Below are 18,705 nucleotides of genomic sequence, written 5' to 3' on the forward strand. Positions count from 1 at the left end.
CCTGAAACACTGGCCGGGGAGTGGAGAAGTGGCACAGTGAGGGAAGACAGCCAATAATGGGTAGAATAGCAAGCCAGTCACCACTGTGGGCAACTGGAACTCAATCTTGCTGGGGAACTCTGTGAGCTGGTATAAGACACACACCTCCTAGCTGTCCTTCCTGAGGGGAGAGGGAGCAGGGGTCTGTATACACCAACTTCCAGCAGCCATTGATTGAGGTCTCCTGGGAGGGGTGTTAATTCCCCAGCACCTCTAGCCTGCCCCATGAGCAGAACAGGTTTGGATAACCACAAGATGCTCTCAGGTACAGTCGAAGGTGCTAGCAGATGAAATCATACTAGGGTGCACAGATGTGGTATGTGGAAGGGGTACTGGGTGGGGTGCTGACAGTATTTGTCCGATGCTTTATTTCTTGTCATCCTCCTTGTCTCAAAAATACACTATTGCCTAAGGAGGGGACAGGAAAGCTGGTAACAGAGAAGCCGAAGTTGAGAAGTATTGACGCGTCATGGAGTTGTTAGGGGACCCTAAAGACTGAAGACACCTAAATAGTACTCCACCAGTTATCAGGCTACTTCTAGTCACCACCCCAACCATGTCACTTACTTCCCTCAAGTTGTTTTGCAGACTCTCTAGAGAGCACTGAATGAATACAGATCTAACTGGCTCAGAATGGTGAGACACGCACAGAACAGACAAAGTTGATCTACAGACAACCCCGAGCTGCCATGCATATTCAGTAACGGAAGAGAACTTATGTCAAGGAACCAAAAGACTCTTGCCGAGGAACCAAAATCCCTGGAAATATGTCATCAGAAGTAGTTGAGCCCATTTCAAAAGTGGAGGATCTGTCAGCCACTCTATGCCAAGTCTTAGCCCTGCCTCATAATGAATAATCAGTAGAAACTATAAATAGTTAAAACTTTCTGATCCTGCCTACCGTTTTCCTCTACCCTTAAATAAATATGTATAATTATAAATTGTAAATTCCTCGTGCAGATCGGTTGATACCTCTGAGTTCCTGCTTGTTAGCCTGTGAAATAAACTCTTCCTCTCAAAACCAGCGTCTGAGAGTTTGGCTTCTTGCATGCTGGGCATGAACCTATTGGTCTGATTTCAGGGTTGTTAACTAATATCACAAAACCATATGTGTACTAATTGTTTAATTAAAGGCGAGTTTGTTCTGTAAACCTTCATCTAAAGTACAATAAAAAACATATATATATATATATACATACATACTACTGCCTATATGGAAACCCTGGTGGTACAGTGGTTAAGAGCTATGGCTGCTAACCATGAAGGTCAGCAGTTCAAATCCACTAGGCAGCCCTTGGAAACCCTATGGGGTACTTCTACTCTGTCCTATAGGGCTGCTATGAGTCGGAATCGACTTGATGGCAATGGGGTTTTTTTTTTTTTTGGTTTATAGTTGATATATAGAGCCCTGGTGGCAGAGTGGTTAAGTGCTATAGCAAGCTAGGCTCCTAACCAAAAGTCATGGGTCACCTCTTCAGAAACAGAAGCCAAGCCTAAGACAAAATGGAGTCTGAGTCAGACTTTGCGTAAGCCATTTAGTTATGCCAAACACACCAAATTTTGGAGTGCCCTTACACATTCCCTGAGAGTATCTTACACGATGGGCTGTGATAGCAATGTTTGCCATGTGGTTAGTTACAGGCTAGGATCTGTGTACAGGTTAACAGCCTGTCAACAAGAAGCAGAAGTTAAGAAGAGTAAGAGCCCGGAGCCTGGGTCAGCCATTTCACTTTGGTTAAAACAAAGCAAAAAGAAAAAACCAAACCCGTTGCCATCAAGTCGATTCCAACTCACAGCAACCCTATAGGGTAGAGGAGAACTGCCTGCCCCATAGAGTTTCCAAGGAGCACCTGGTGGATTCAAACTGCTGACCTTTTGGTTAGCAGCTGTAGCCCTTAACCACTACGCCACCAGGGTTTCCACTTTGGTTAAGGGTCCTATAATTTGGACTCCGTGGCATTCCCTAATTTTGATCAAGGATTTCATTCAACATCCTCTGATTACCCTCAAGGCATGCCTTCTGCATGGGCCTTTTTTTCCCTCAAAGTTCGACTGGCATGCTTAGACACTTAGCATTTTAAGACTTCCAACAAACTACTTGGGCACCATTAGATGTCTTCACCATGCCATAGCTTTAGTATCCTGTTTCAGTGATCCTGGGAAACTTGTGGAGCAGGGCCACACTGAGGAAACTACTCGGCCATTTCAAAAGTCTAATCCAAGGTGTGAGGTCCCTCCACCTCGCTATAAAAAATGAGCAGAATCTATGTACATTATTCTTTTCGTACGCTTTAAATTGGTATTTCTAGTAACAGCACTGGTTATACAACTCATACAACATTGTCTTGAAGAACTGATTTACCCTAAACATAGCTCCCAGTCTGATCTTTGGAGTGTTTCCTGAAACATACTGAATTCTTCTGAAGAACACAAGCCCAGAGCAAAATGGTCTTACTAATTTATCTGGGTCATTATTTGACTCAAAAGTGGCTTTTAGGAACCAGTTTTGTTGTTGTTGTTGTTGTCGTTTTTGAAGGCTCAAAACTCAAAGGACACCTAAGGGAAATCGCCTCTGTGGGTTACCTTAACTTCCAAGGAAGTTAGAAAAAAGAAGAAAAAAAAAGGGGCAGGGGTGCGGGAGGAGGCCATTTCCTGGTGGCCCACCCTGCACTTCCGGAGGTGGCATTTGGGAGAAGCGGGGTTAGCGGGAGGGAGCAAGTGGCCTCAGTGCTCGGTGGCCAGGCTGTTGGAGGGTGGCTGTGCTGCTGTAGCCCGTTAGCTCCTCTGCAGCCTCCTCTCTAAGGGCCCAGGGACCCATTTCTACCTTCCCTGACCCCAGGATGGTCGAGGAGAGCTTGGAGACTGCCCTGCAGACCTACCATGTGCAGCTGCAGCAAGCCGAGCTGGCCATAGGCGCCGGCCTGGACGCATCCTGGCTAAGCGACTTGTGCCAGCTGCAGGGGGACCTGAAGGAGCTGATCGGACTCCCTGGGGCCAGCTTGGTGTCTGTCAGGAAGAGCAAGCTGCTGGCCACACTGGACGACGAGCACCCAGCCCAGGAGAATACTGGGTACCTGGCTTTCCAAAAGGCCATCTCTGAGGTAGTGGAGGTACCAGCAGCCCCAGCGACAGAATTGGAGACTGTTTCTAAAGGAGTGGCAGGGCCTGAACCCAGCAACCCCGGACAGTAGGAGGAAGAGGAGGAGGATGACAAGGAAGAAGAGTTGAGTGGGACAAAGGTGAACGCCCCCTATTACAGCTTGTGGGGCACCTTGGAGTACCATAATGTGCCCATAATGCCATGATTATGGGCACAGAACACGCAGAGGATGGCTCGGCTGCTGTCCGGGTGCCGTTTCTCGACCCCAGGCACAAGTCCCTGAAGCCCTGCTCCTTCCTCCTGGAGGAGGAGTGCCGCTTCAAGGAGAACTGCAGGTTCTTCCACGGACAGGTGGTCTCTGGATGAATTTCGCCCCTTCCAGGACCCAGACCTGAGTCGCTGCAGGCCGGTTCTGCGTGTCTGGCAAAGCACCCAGATGGCCTGTGGCACCCGGTGAGGATCACAGTTGTGGACAGCGGCCTCTACACCGTCACGTTTGACTCGCTGCTTCTGAAGGAGGTCATGGTGCAGGGAGACTGCGTGCTGCCCCCGCTGCGCATGGAGCCGGCAGAGTCCTCCAACTCAGACGGTGGTTACCGGACTTGACAGGCAGTGCTGCCTTTGCCGGCAGGGAGGTGCACATGCGCGGCATAGGCTCCAAGTTCCTCGCCAGGATGGGCTATGAGCCTGGAAAGGGTCTGGGCCGAAAACACGCAGGGCCGGGTGAAGCCCATCCACACTGTGGTGCTGCCCTAAGGGAAGGCCCTGGACCAGTGCGCGGAGGCCCTCCAGAGGAGGGCGAGGGAGGCGAGGCCGGCACCCAAAGGGCCCTCAAGTGCCAGGGGAAGGGGGGCGTGCCTGTGGGCTGCCTGCCACCTCAGGACGTGTTTGAGTTCCTAAACAAGCAGCTCCAGGCCCAGGCTCCCAGGGCTCTGGAGGCGGGGGCGGCTCCCCAGGGGCGCTGCGCAGCAAGGAAGCCTACGACGCTAGCAAGAGCACCAAGCGGGCCATGACCCTGCGTCTTGTTCAGACCAAGGAGCAGACAGGGCAGACCCAGAGGGATATCCAGGAGGCCCTCGCCTGCAACAGTGGCCGGCACAGTGTGGCGCCAGCCCATGTGTGGGAGAAGCTGGCAGGCTCCCAGAGGTAGCTGGGGCAGCTCTGGGCCCAGGGGGCACGGCTGCATCAGGAGCAGAGGGAGGCGGACACCCACAAGAAGATGACTGTGTTCTAGAACTGAGACTTCCAGCCTCCGCGACAGACCCCAGGACTCCACCCCGGCCCTGCTACGATACCGTGGAGAGATCCTTGCAGAGGGGCCTGTGGCTTCTGGGCTGGGCCTGTGGCTTCTGGGCTGGACCCAGCACTGTCTCTCACCAGCCGGGCCCATGGACACTGCCTACTTGACAGAGGGTGAAGGTCCCCTGTGGACACATTTGCCAGGACATTAAAGTGATTTTGTGATGAAACAAAACAAAACAAACAAAAACTGCATGGAGATTGGAGGAAGACTCATTAACAACCTGCAATACGCAGATGACACAACCTTTCTTGCTGAAAGTGAAGAGGACTTGAAGCACTTACTGATGAAGATCAAAGACTACAGCCTCCATTATGGATTACATCCTGTTGTAGATTAAATTGAGTCCCCCAAAATATGTGTCACCTTGGCTAGGTCATGATTCTCAATATTATGTAATTATCCTCCATTTTGTGATTGATGTAATTATCTTCCATTTTGTAATCTGATGTGATTATCCTATGTGTTGTAAATTCTAACCTCTATGATGTTAATGAGGCAGGATTAGAGACAGTTATATTAATGAGGCAGGTTACAATCTACAGGATTAGGTTGTATATCGAGTCAATCTCTTTGGAGATATAAAAGAGAATAAATAAGCAGAGAGATGGACCTTCTACCACCAAGAAAGAAGAGCTGGGAATGGAGTGCATCCTTTGGACCTGGGGTTCATGCCCTGAAAAATGGGCAGATTGACGACAAGGACCTTCCCCCAGAGCTGACAAAGAAAGTCTTCTGGAGCTGGCATCCTGAATTTGGGCTTCTAGCCTCTTAAGCTGTGGGAGAATAAATTTCAGTTTGTTAAAGCCATCCACTTGTGGTATTGCTGTTACAGAAGCACTAGATAACTAAGACCTCAACATAAAGAAAACAAAAATCCTCACAACTGGACCAATAAGCAATATCACGATAAAGAGAGAAAATATTGAAGTTGTCAAGAATTCATTTTACCTGGATCCACAATCAACAGCCATGGAAGCAGCAGTCAAGAAATCAAAAGACACATTGCATTGGGCAAATCTGCTGCAAAAGATCTCTTTTAAGTGTTAATAAAGCTAAGATATCATTTTGAGGACTAAGGTGTGACTTACCCAAGCCATGGTATTTTCAATCGCCTCATATGCATTTGAAAGCTGGACAATGAATAAGGAAGACTGAAGAAGAGTTGACGCCTTTGAATTATAGTATTGGGAAAGAATATTGAATATACTATGGACTGCTAGAAGAACGAACAAATCTGTTTTGGAAGAAGTATAGCCAGAATGCTCCTTAGAAATAAGGATGGCAAGACTTCGTCTCACATATTTTAGACATGTTGTCATGAGGGACCAGTCCCTGGAGAAGGACATCATACTTGGTAAAGTAGAGGGTGAGTGAAAAAGAAGACCCTCAATGAGATGGGTTGACACAGGGGCTTCAACAATGGGCTCAAACATAGCAATGATTGTGAGGATGGTCCAGGACTGGGCAGTGTTGTTGTTCTGTTGTACATAGGGTTGCTGTGAGTCAGAGCTGACCAACAGCACCTAAGAACAGTGGTTCACCGCCTTATTTCTTAAAGGCCTGTTTGGTTTTTGGGGGACAGGGTTTGTTTTTGGCCTGGGAGATGGGAATGACTGTAACAGCCCGTATCTCTCTACTGACCTTACTTTAATAGAAACCAGATTGCCTAGACCTTGGCTCACATTCCACATGCTGGGAAAACTACTCCTCTCCTTGCTGCCTCAGTTTCTCTTTTAGAGTGGCACCTTGGAAATGAATCTTGACATCAGAAGCTCTTAATTTTTTTTTCATGGAGATCAGCTTTTTCTTGATGCAGTGGTAAAGCTGAAGATGTGTTGTTATGATGATAAGCATCACTATGACCAACCCTGGCACAGATGAACACCATCTGGGATACAAATGACTGAACTGTTAAGGTGGCATTCTAGAGATATGCAAACAATGCATCCTCCTTGCGTCTAGGTCCCTCAGCCTGTTTTACTCTCTCCATGCTGTGCCCCGTACAACCCTGCAGCTATTTAGGAAGCTCAGGGAAGCTTGATGAAATACTGTTAGGGGGAGAGAGATTGAAAAATAAGCAAACTTTCATCAAGTGGAATAGAGATCAGAAAATCTCCTGAAGTAGTTTAAGAAATCTATAGTTCTTTTTGGGTTAACTAGTGAAAGGGAATTTGCCCTACACATGATTATCTTTCATAAAGTGTCCCCAAATCTTTTACAGGACATTTATTTGGGGTAACCTATTACTCCACCAAAAAGACCTGACTGAGAAGCCCTCATTGTCTGGTCTGCAGAGTAGCTTCAGGGCTCAACCCTAGCAGTCTTCTTTGTCCTAGCCTCTTTTTTTTCATAAGCAGCTTCTCAGTATCTTGAGCCTGGGGACTCTCCTATGGATTTGTGTGTCCTCTACAGGGTCTTGAACTTAATAGATGCACAATAAACCACAAGACCTAGAATTGCTGCCAGTATTTCTAATAATAACCAAAAACTAAACCCATTGCCATCGAGTCTATTCTGACTCACAGTGACTCTATAGGACAGAGTGGAACTACCCCATAGGGTTTGCAAGGAGCACCTGGTGGATTCGAACTGCCAACCTTTTGGTTAGCAGCCGTAGCTCTTAACCACTGCACCATCAGAGCTCCATTACTAATAATATCAAAACCAAAACCAAACTTGTTGCCATCAAGTCGAAAACAGTAGCCCTCAATTCCCTATTCTCTCACTCCTAATGGCTAACCCTGATTGGGAAGAGTTTCTCCTGTGTTTACTTCTAAAATTTTACATCTAGATCTATGATCAATCTTGACTTGATTTTTGTATGTGGTGTGAGATTTAGGTCAAGGTTTTTTTTTTTGCATATGGATGTCCAATTGTTCCAGTGCCATTTGTTGAAAGGACAATTCTTTCTCCATTGTCTTGGAATCTTTCTTGAAAACCAATTGACCTTAAATGTGTGGATCTATTTTTTTTTTTTAATAATTTTTATTGAGCTTTAAGTGAACATTTACAAATGAAGTCAATCTGTCACATATAAGCTTATATACACCTTACTCCATACTCCCACTTACTCTCCCCCTAATGAGTCAGCCCACTCCCTCCTTCCAGTCTGTCCTTTCATGACGATTTTGCCAGTTTCTAACCCTCTCTACCCTCCTATCTCCCCTCCAGACAGGAGATGCCAACACTGTCTCAAGTGTCCACCTGATACAAGTAGCTCCCTCTTCATCAGCATCTCTTTCCAAACCATTGTCCAGTCCCTTCCATGTCTGATGAATTGTCTTCGGGAATGGTTCCTGTCCTGGGCCAGCAGAAGGTTTGGGGACCATGACCGCTGGGGTTCCTCTAATCTCAGTCAGACCATTAAGTCTGGTCCTTTTATGAGAATTTGGGGTCTGCCTCACACTGATCTCCTGCTCCCTCAGGGGTTCTCTGTTGTGCTCCCTGTCAGGGCAGTCATTGGTTGTGGCCGGGCACCATCTAGTTCTTCTGGTCTCAGGATGATGTAAGCCTCTGGTTCATGTGGCCCTTTCTGTCTCTTGGGCTCTTAGTTATCGTGTGACCTTGGTGTTCTTCATTCTCCTTTGATCCAGGTGGGTTGAGACCAATTGATGCATCTTAGATGGCCGCTTGTTAGCATTTAAGACCCCAGATGCCACATTTCAAAGTGGGATGCAGAATGTTTTCCTAATAGAATTATTTTGCCAATTGACTTAGAAGTCCCCTTAAGCCATAGTCCCCAAACCCCCACCCTTGCTCCACTGACCTTTGAAGCATTCAGTTTATCCAGGAAACTTCTTTGCTTTTAGTGCAGTCCAGTTGAGCTGACCTTCCATGTATTGAGTATTGTCCTTCCCTTCACCTAAAGTAGTTCTTATCTACTAACTAATCAGTAAACAACCCTCTACCACCCTCCCTCCCTCCCTTCCTCCCCGCCTCGTAACCACAAAAGTATGTGTTCTTCTCAGTTTATACTATTTCTCAAGATCTTATAATAGTGGTCTTATACAATATTTGTCCTTTTGCCCCTGACTAATTTCACTCAGCATAATGCCTTCCAGGTTCCTTCATGTTATGAAATGTTTCACAGTTTCCTCACTGTTCTTTATCGATGTGTAGTATTCCATTGTGTGAATATACCACAATTTATTTAACCATTCATCCGTTGATGGACATCTTGGTTGCTTCCAGCTTTTTGCTATTGTAAACAGAGGTGCAATAAACATGGGTGTGCATATATCTGTTCGTGTAAAGGCTCTTATTTCTCTAGGGCATATTCCGAGGAATGGGATTTCTGGGTTGTATGGTAGTTTTATTTCTAACTTTTTAAGAAAACGCCAGATAGATTTCCAAAGTGGTTGTACCATTTTACATTCCCACCAGCAGTATATAAGAATTTCAATCTCTCTGCAGCCTCTCCAACATTTATTATTTTGTGGTTTTTGGATTAATGCCAGCCTTGTTGGAGTGATATGGAATCTCATCGTAGTTTTAATTTGCATTTCTCTAATGGCTAATGATCGGGAGCATTTTCTCATGTATCTGTTAGCTGCCTGAATATCTTCTTTAGTGTGGATCTATTTTTAAACTCTCTATTTAGTGTTCCCTTGATCTATGTGTCTATCCTTTCACCAATGGCACACTGTCTTTATTACAGCAGCTTTAAAGTAAGTCTTAAAATTGGGTTATATGAATCCTCCAGCTTTATTCTTTTCTTATAAAATTCTTCTGGCTATTGGAGTTCTTTTGCCTTTCCATATAAATTTTGGAATCACATTCTCTTTAGCTAAAAAAAAAGTTCTGCTGGGGTTTTGATTAGAATTGCATTAAATCTAAAGATCATTTTGGGGAGAATTAACACCTTTCCTATATTGAATCTTCCTATTCATGAACACAGTATGTCTCTCCAATTATTTAAGTTTTCTCAGATTTCTTTTGTTAGAGTTTGGTAGTTTTCAGAGTAGTGATATTCCACATGTTTTGCTAGTTTTATATCTAAGTAGTTTTATCTTTTTCTGGGAACTATCATACATACATATATAATATATATGTATGTATGTGTGTATAAGTATATATCCAAAACCTATAGGACAGAGTAGAACTGCCCCATAGAGTTTCCAAGGAGCAGCTGGAAGATCTGAACTGCTGACCTTGTGGTTAGCAGCCGTAACTCTTAATCACTGCGCCCACAGGGATATATATAATTTTGGTCTCGAATTCATTGCTAGCACATAGAAATATGATTAATATTTGTGTGTTGAACTTGTATCCTGTGACCTTGATAAACCTTTTTACTGATTCTGGAAGCTTTTTAAAAGATTCCTTGGAATTATTAAAGTAGACAACCATGTCATGTATAAATAGGGACAGTTTTATTTCTCTTGGTCAATCTCTCTGCCTTTTATGTTTTTCTTTCTTGCTTAAGTGCACTGGCTAGGATTGCAGTACTATGTTCAATAGGAGTGGTGAGAGTGGACAATTTAATCTTGTTGCCAATCTTAGAGGAAAAGCATTAAGTCGTTTACCATTAAGTATGATGTTAGCTGTAAGCTTCTCACAGATGCCTTTCATCAAGTTGAGGAAGTGCCCTTCTATTCCTAATTTGTTAGCTTTTTTTTTTTTTTTTTTATCATGAATGTATGTCCAATTTTGTAAATATTTTTTCAGCATCAATTGATATGATTGCATGGCTTTTCTTCCTTAGTCTGTCAATATGGTGAACTACGTTAATTGATCTTTGAATACTGAATCAGACTTGTATTCCTGAGATAAACCTCCTTTAGTCATGGTGTATTTTATTATTTTATATATTGCTGGATTCTATATGCTAGTATTTTTGAGTATATGTTCATGAGGTATATTGGTCTATAGTTTTTGTAATGTCTTTGCTTCTTTTGGGATTAGGGTAATATTGTCTCCATGACATGAGTTGGGAAGTGTTTCTTCTACTTTCTGGAGGAGACTGTGGAGAATTGGTGTTATTTATTCTTTAAATGTATGGTACAGTTCTACAGTGAAACCACCTGCAGCTGGAGATTTCTTTTTCAAAAGACTTTTCACTACAATTTCAATACAGAATCGTTCAGGGTATCTATTTCTTCTTAAGTGAGTATTGGTAGTTTATGGCTTTTAATGAATCGATACATTTCATTTAACTGTTGAATTTATGTGTGTAGATTGCTTGAAATATTCCCATATCCTTTTAATGTCTGTAATGATATCCCCTTTTTCATTCCTGATATTGATTATTTGTGTCTATTCTCTTTATTTCTTTGTCCATCTGGGGAAATGTTTATCAATATAAACAATCTTTCAAAAAACAGTTTTGGTTTCATTGATTTTATTATTTTTCTATTTTTGATTTCATTGATTTTTACTCTTATCTTCATTATTTCTTTCCTTCTACTTGGGGGCCTGCTGGTACAGTGGTACAGCTCAGGCTGCTAACCAAAAGGTGGGCAGTTCAAATCCATCAGCCCCTCCTTGGAAACCCTCTGGGGCAGTTCTACTTTGTCCCATAAGGTCACTATGAGTCTGAATTGACTTGATGGCAGTGGGCTTGGTTTTGGTTTCCTTCTACTTGCATTTAAATTATTTTGATATTTTTCTTGTTTCTTAAGGTAGGTTGCTTATTTGAGGCCCTTTTCCTTTGCTAATGTGTTTAGTGTTATAAATTTTCCTCTAAGCACTGCTTTAGCTGCAACCCACAAAATTTGGCATGTTTTATTTTAATTTTTCTTCAATTCAAAATATTCTAATTTTTCTTGAGACTTCCTTTTTCACTCAAAGGTTATTTGAAAGTATGTTGTTTAATTTCCAAGCTATTAGGAGATATCCCATAATCTCTCTGTTATTGATTTCTAGTTTAGTTCCGTTATGGCCAGAGAATATATTTTGGATGATTTCAATTCTTTTAAATTTGTTAATGTTTGTTTTACGACCTAGAATATAGCCTATCTTGGTGGATGTTACATGTGTACTTGAAAAGAATGTGTATTCTGCTTTTTGAGTGGTGTATTATATAAATGCCCATTAGATCCATTTGGTTGATCATGTTGTTCAGTTCTTCTACTTCCTTGTTGATTTTCTGTCTACTTGTTCTATTGATTACTGAGAAAGGAGTGTTGAAGTCTCCAACTATAATTATTGATTTCTCCATTCAGTTGTATAAATTTTGCTTCATGTATTTTGAAGCTCTGTTATTAATTGCAGACACATTTAGGATTGTTAGTCCTTCTGGTAAATTGCCCTTTTATCATTGTATCATGTTCTTCCTTATCCTTAGTAATTTTTCTTGCTCGATAGTCTACTATGATATTAACATAACCACTCCAGATTTCCTATGATTAAAGGAATAGTTTGTGTCCTTTGAATCTGCCTTACTTAAAAAAACAAACAAACAAAAAAAAAACACAACACTGCCATCTAGTCAATTCTGACTCATAGTGGCCCTGTAGGACAGAGTAGAACTGCCCCATAAGGTTTCCAAGGAGTGCCTGGTGGATTCAAACTGCTGACCTTTTGGTTAGCAGCCAAACTTTTAATCAGTACACCACCAGGGTTTCCTTGCCTTCCCTATGGCCAATATAATTGGAAAAAGAAGAATATTGGAAGTTTTTTCTTTTATATATTAAAATATTTTATAACATCACTGTAATCAAAACAATATGCTACTACTACAAGACAGTAGATCATTGTGACAAGTTATAAAAGACAGAAATAGTCCCCCAGATATTTTGGAATTTAATATGAGGGTAAGTCAAAAAGTATTGCTACAAAATCATAGAAGCCTTTATTAAACAAAAATATCAAAATGTGAAGCTATTGTTTCTCGACATATCCTCCATCTAGATCTATATACTTCTGAAGGTGATGCTTCCATCTCTCTAATCCTTCCTGGAGAATTCTGTGCTCTTCAATTTATGCTACATCAAAACAGTAGTTTTGGCATCCTCAAAGGACTCAAATTGTGTTCCTTTTAAATTTTTTTTAGTTTTGTGAACAAAAAGAAGTCTGAAGGGGCAAGATGAGGGCTGTAGGGTGAATGGGGTAAGATTTCCCAATGAAAGCCTCGTAGGACAGCCCTTGCTATCCTCGAAGAATGAGCAGATGCATTGTCGTGATGAGAACAATTCTTCGGCACAACTTTCCTGGCCTTTTTCTTACCAATGCAGTTTCATCTTTCTAATGAGCCCCCGTGATCATCCTGTGTCCTTTGAGAAAAATCTATCATAATTACCCCTTTGGAATCCCAAGAAACAGTCGCCATAACCTTATGAGTAGTCTTCCCTCTCTTGGCTCCAGGTCTTCCTTAAAATGCTTGATCCATCTAAAACCTGTTGTTTAATGTGGGCCAGCATTCCCATAAACTTGTTGCAAAGCTTCAATGATTTGGAAAGATGTCTACTTGAGTTTTGTTAAAAAATTTGATGTTAGCTCTGACCTCAAAATCATGTTTTTCCATGGCACAAAAAATATCCTTTCCTTTGAAGGTGCCCTAACAAGACTAAGATAAGTGTATTACTGAGAGAACTTGTCTGCAGCCATCTACTGATCACAGAGACATGTCTAAACATGTTTTGTTTGGAATAAACCTGTGCATGTATGAACTGGAACCCTAGTAGCAATACTTTTTGACTTAGCCTTGTCTATTTTTCTATGTCAATGTGATGCTTCAATCAGTGGGAGAACGATGGCTTACTTAAAAGAGCACAAGTAGGCTTGTCATTTTAAAGACAACAAAGATGGGCATCTAGTCACACCATAATCAAAATAAACCTCAGATTTAATAAAGATATAAACTATAGATAAATATTAAAAGAAAACTTTTGGAACAGTAATCTGGCTATATTTATTACATTAAAAATATGTAGGAGGCGGGGCCAAGATGGCGGACTAGGTGGACGCTACCGCGGATCCCTCTTGCAACAAAGACTCAGAAAAACAAGTGAATCGATCACATACATAACAATCTACGAACTCTGAACAACAAACACAGACTTAGAGACGGAAAACGAACAAATACGGGCAGACAGCAACCGTTTCCACAACTAGGAGCCAGCGTACCAGGCAGGTGAACTTTGGAGCCCGATCTGGGGCAGAGCCCAGGGGGGCAGATGGCACAGACAAGGGGCCCAGCCCTACTCCCCCAAACCCATCCCGGGAGGGAGTCTAGCTGGTTGGCGCGGGCGGCGTAGCAGCGCAGCCGGAGGGAGAAGCACCCGGGAGGCAGTGACTGATCTTGGAGCGGGGAGAGCAGCGTCCCAGCCGGGGAGCTGTCCCGCCGGGAGTTTGGCAGGAAGCGGGCGTGGCGCGAGCAGGGGGATCAGCTATATTTCCCTAAAGTGACCCCGGGGTGGGGCCCACACGTTCATGTGGGGGACGCCCACTCAGTTCGCACGTGCGGTGCGGTGCACCGGAGGGAGAAGTCCCTGGGAGGAAGTGACTGGTCTTGGAGCGGGGAGAGCAGTGTCCCAGCCGGGGAGCCGTCCCACTGGGATTTTGCCGAAAGCGGGCGGGGTGTGAGCGCAGGGATCAGTTATGTTCCCCTGAATTGACCCAGGGGGCGGGCCCACCTGGTCGTGCGGGTGACGCCCACCCAGTTCACGCGAGCGGTGCGGCGCACCCGAGGGAGAAGTCCCTGGGAGGAAGTGACCGGTCTCAGAGCGGGGAAAGCAGCGTCCCAGCCGGGGAGCCATCCTGCTGGGATTTGGGCACGCGCGGGTGGGGCATGAGAGCGGGGTCCAATTATATTCCCCTGAGTAGACCCCGGGGGCGGGCCCACACGTTCGTGAGGGAGACGCCCACCCAGTTCGCACGAGCAGTGCGGCGCACCGGAGGGAGAAGTCCCCGGGAGGAAGTGACTGGTCTCGGAGTGGGGAGAGTAGCGTCCCAGCCAGGGAGCTGTCCCGCCGAGATTTTGGCGGACGGGGGCGGAGCGTGAACGCGGGGATCAGCTCTATATTCTGTGGTGCTACACTCCTAGCTCTCTGATCCCTCCCCCACCCTCCCCAGGTGGCTCCATTAACATCCGAATACCCTGAGCCAGAGGAAGAATTCAGATAGGGATCTGACTGCATTTTTTTATAGCTGATTACCTGGAAAATCTAGTTTCCCAGTGATGGCTCAGAGACAGCAGTCCATATCAAACCACATAAAGAAACAGACCATGACAGCTTCTCCAACCCCCCAAACAAAAGAATCAAAATCTTTCCCAAATGAAGATACAATCCTGGAATTATCAGATACAGAATATAAAAAACTAATTTACAGAATGCTTAAAGATATCACAAATGAAATTAGGATAATTGCAGAAAAAGCCAAGGAACACATTGATAAAACTGTTGAAGAACTCAAAAAGATTATTCAAGAACATAGTGGAAAAATTAATAAGTTGCAAGAATCCATAGAGAGACAGCATGTAGAAATCCAAAAGATTAACAATAAAATTACAGAATTAGACAATGCAATAGAAAGTCAGAGGAGCAGACTCGAGCAATTAGAATGTAGACTGGGACTTCTGGAGGACCAGGGAATCAACACCAACATAGCTGGAAAAAAATCAGATAAAAGAATTAAAAAAAAAAAGAAGAAACCCTAAGAATCATGTGGGACTCTATCAAGAAGGATAACTTGCGAGTGATTGGAGTCCCAGAACAGGGAGGGGGGACAGAAAACACAGAGAAAATAGTTGAAGAACTCCTGACACAAAACTTCCCTGACATCATGAAAGACGAAAGGATATCTATCCAAGATGCTCATCCAACCCCATTTAAGATTGATCCAAAAAGGAAAACACCAAGACATATTATCATCAAACTCACCAAAACCAAAGACAAACAGAAAATTTTAAAAGCAGCCAGGGAGAAAAGAAAGGTTTCCTTCAAGGGAGAATCAATAAGAATAAGTTTAGACTACTCAGCAGAAACCATGCAGGCAAGAAGGGAATGGGACAACATATACAGAGCACTGAAAGAGAAAAACTGCCAACCAAGGATCATATATCCAGCAAAACTCTCTCTGAAATATGAAGGAGAAATTAAGATATTTACAGATAAATACAAGTTTAGAGAATTTCCAAAAACTAAACCAAGACTGCAAGAAATGCTAAAGGAGATTGTTTGGCCTGATGACCAATAATATCAGGTACCAGCACAATACAAGGTCACAAAACAGAACGTCCTGATATCAACGCAACTCAAATAGGGAAAGCACAAAAACAAACAAATTAAGATTAATTCTAAAAAATAAATAAATAAACAAAATAATACAGATAACAGGAAATCATGGAAATCAATAGATAATCAATCACAATAATCAAAAAGAGGGACTAAATATAGGAGGCATTGAACTGCCAGATGGAGAGTGATACAAGGCAATATAGAACGATACAAGTTAGGTTTTTACTTAGAAAAATAGGGGTAAATAATAAGGTAACCACAAAAAGGAATATCAATTCCATAAGTCAAGAAAAAAGCCAAGAAAAATGTAACGACTCAACTAACATAAAGTTAAATATTATGAAAATGAGGATCTCACAATCTACTAAGAAAATCGTCTCAGCACAAAAAACTATGTGGAAAAATGAAATGGCCAACAACCCACATGAAAAGGCATCAAAATGACAGCACTAAAAACTTATTTATCTATAATTATGCTGAATGTAAATGGACTAAATGCACCAATAAAGAGACAAAGAGTCACAGACTGGATAAAGAAACACGAGCCATCTATATGCTGCCTACAAGAGACACACCTTAGACTTAGAGACACAAACAAACTAAAACTCAAAGGATGGAAAAAAATATATCAAGCAAATAATAAGCAAAAAAGAAGAGGAGTAGCAATACTAATTTCTGACAAAATAGATTTTAGACTTAAATCCACCACAAAGGATAAAGAAGGACACGACATAATGATAAAAGGGACAATTGATCAGGAAGACATAACCATATTAAATATTTATGCACCCAATGACAGGGCTGCAAGATACATAAATCAAATTTTAACAGAATTGAAAAGTGAGATAGACACCTCCACAATTATAGTAGGAGACTTCAACACACCACTTTCGGAGAAGGACAGGACATCCAATAAGAAGCTCAATAGAGACACGGAAGACCTACTTACAACAATCAACCAACTTGATCTCATTGACTTATACAGAACTCTCCACCCAACTGCTGCAAAATATACTTTCTTTTCTAGTGCACATGGAACATTCTCTAGAATAGACCACATATTAGGTCATAAAACAAATCTTTGCAGAATCCAAACCATCAAAATATTACAAAGCATCTTCTCAGACCACAAGGCAATGAAGCTAGAAATCAATAACAGAAAAACTAGGGAAAAGAAATCAAATACTTGGAAAATGAACAATACCCTCCTGAAAAAAGACTGGGTTATAGAAGACATCAAGGAGGGAATAAGGAAATTCTTAGAAAGCAACGAGAATGAAAATACTTCCTATCAAAACCTCTGGGACACAGCAAAAGCAGTGCTCAGAGGCCAATTTATATCGATAAATGCACACATACAAAAAGAAGAAAGAGCCAAAATCAGAGAACTGTCCCTACAACTTGAACAAATAGAAAGTGAGCAACAAAAGAATCCACCAGGCACCAGAAGAAAACAAATAATAAAAATTAGAGCTGAACTAAATGAATTAGAGAACAGAAAAACAATTGAAAGAATTAACAAAGCCAAAAGCTGGTTCTTTGGAAAAATTAACAAAATTGATAAACCATTGGCTAGACTGACTAAAGAAATACAGGAAAGGAAACAAATAACCCGAATAAGAAACGAGAAGGACCACATCACAACAGAACCAAATGAAATTAAAAGAATCATTTCAGATTATTATGAAAAATTGTACTCTAACAAATTTGAAAACCTAGAAGAAATGGATAAATTCTTGGAAAAATACTACCTACCTAAACTAACACATTCAGAAGTAGAACAACTAAATAGACCCATAACAAAAAAAGAGATTGAAACGGTAATCAAAAAACTTCCAACAAAAAAAGTACTGGCCCAGATGGCTTCACTGCAGAGTTCTACCAAACCTTCAGAGAAGACTTAACACCATTACTACTGAAGGTATTTCAAAGCATAGAAAAAGACGAAATACTACCCAACTCATTCTATGAAGCTACGATCTCCCTGATACCAAAACCAGGTAAAGACATTACAAAAAAAGAAAATTTTAGACCTATATCCCTCATGAACATAGATGCAAAAATCCTCGACAAAATTCTAGCCAATAGAATCCAACAACACATCAAAAAAATAATTCACCCTGATCAAGTGGGATTTATACCAGGTATGCAAGGCTGGTTTAATATCAGAAAAACCATTAATGTAATCCATCACATAAATAAAACAAAAGATAAAAACCACATGATCTTATCAGTAGATGCAGAAAAGGCATTTGACAAAGTCCAACACCCATTTATGATAAAAACTCTTACCAAAATAGGAATTGAAGGAAAATTCCTCAACATAATAAAGGGCATCTAGGCAAAGCCAGCAGCCAATATCACTCTAAATGGAGAGAACCTGAAAGCATTTCCCTTGAGAACAGGAACCAGACAAGGATGCCCTTTATCACCGCTCTTATTCAACATCGTACTTGAAGTCCTAGCCAGGGCAATTAGGCTAGACAAAGAAATAAAGGGTATCCAGATTGGCAAGGAGGAAGTAAAGCTATCACTATTTGCAGATGACATGATCGTATACATGGAAAACCCTAAGGAATCCTCCAGAAAACTACTGAAACTAATAGAAGCGTTTGGAAGAGTCTCAAGTTATAAAATAAACATACAAAAATCACTTGGATTCCTCTACATCAACAAAAAGAACACCGAAGAGGAAATAACCAAATCAATACCATTCACAGTAGCCCCCAAGAAGATAAAATACTTAGGAATAAATCTTACCAAGGATGAAAAGACCTATACAAAGAAAATTATAAAACTCTGCTACAAGAAATTCAAAAGGACATACTTAAGTGGAAAAACATACCCTGCTCATGGATAGGAAGACTTAACATAGTAAAAATGTCTATTCTACCAAAAGTCATCTATACATATAACGCACTTCCAATCCAAATACCAATGTCATATTTTAAGGGGATAGAGAAACAAATTACTAATTTCATATGGAAGGGAAAGAACCCCCGGATAAGCAAAGCATTACTGAAAAAGAAGGAGAAAGTGGGAGGCCTCACTCTACCTGATTTCAGAACCTATTATACAGCTAC

General features: G+C 42.0%; 1 protein-coding gene and 1 pseudogene across 6 annotated transcripts in view; one reads left to right on the plus strand and one right to left on the minus strand.

The window, feature by feature from the left end:
* The window catches only part of KIF6 (kinesin family member 6), a 560,205-nt gene that overhangs the window by 88,843 nt on the left and 452,657 nt on the right, over positions 1-18,705 (minus strand). The gene's annotated exons all lie outside the window — the stretch shown is intronic.
* Positions 2,880-4,373, plus strand: LOC126080037 (zinc finger CCCH-type with G patch domain-containing protein-like; annotated as a pseudogene).

The sequence above is a fragment of the Elephas maximus genome, chromosome 1, assembly GCF_024166365.1.
Source record: "Elephas maximus indicus isolate mEleMax1 chromosome 1, mEleMax1 primary haplotype, whole genome shotgun sequence".
Taxonomy (NCBI): Eukaryota; Metazoa; Chordata; class Mammalia; order Proboscidea; family Elephantidae; genus Elephas; species Elephas maximus.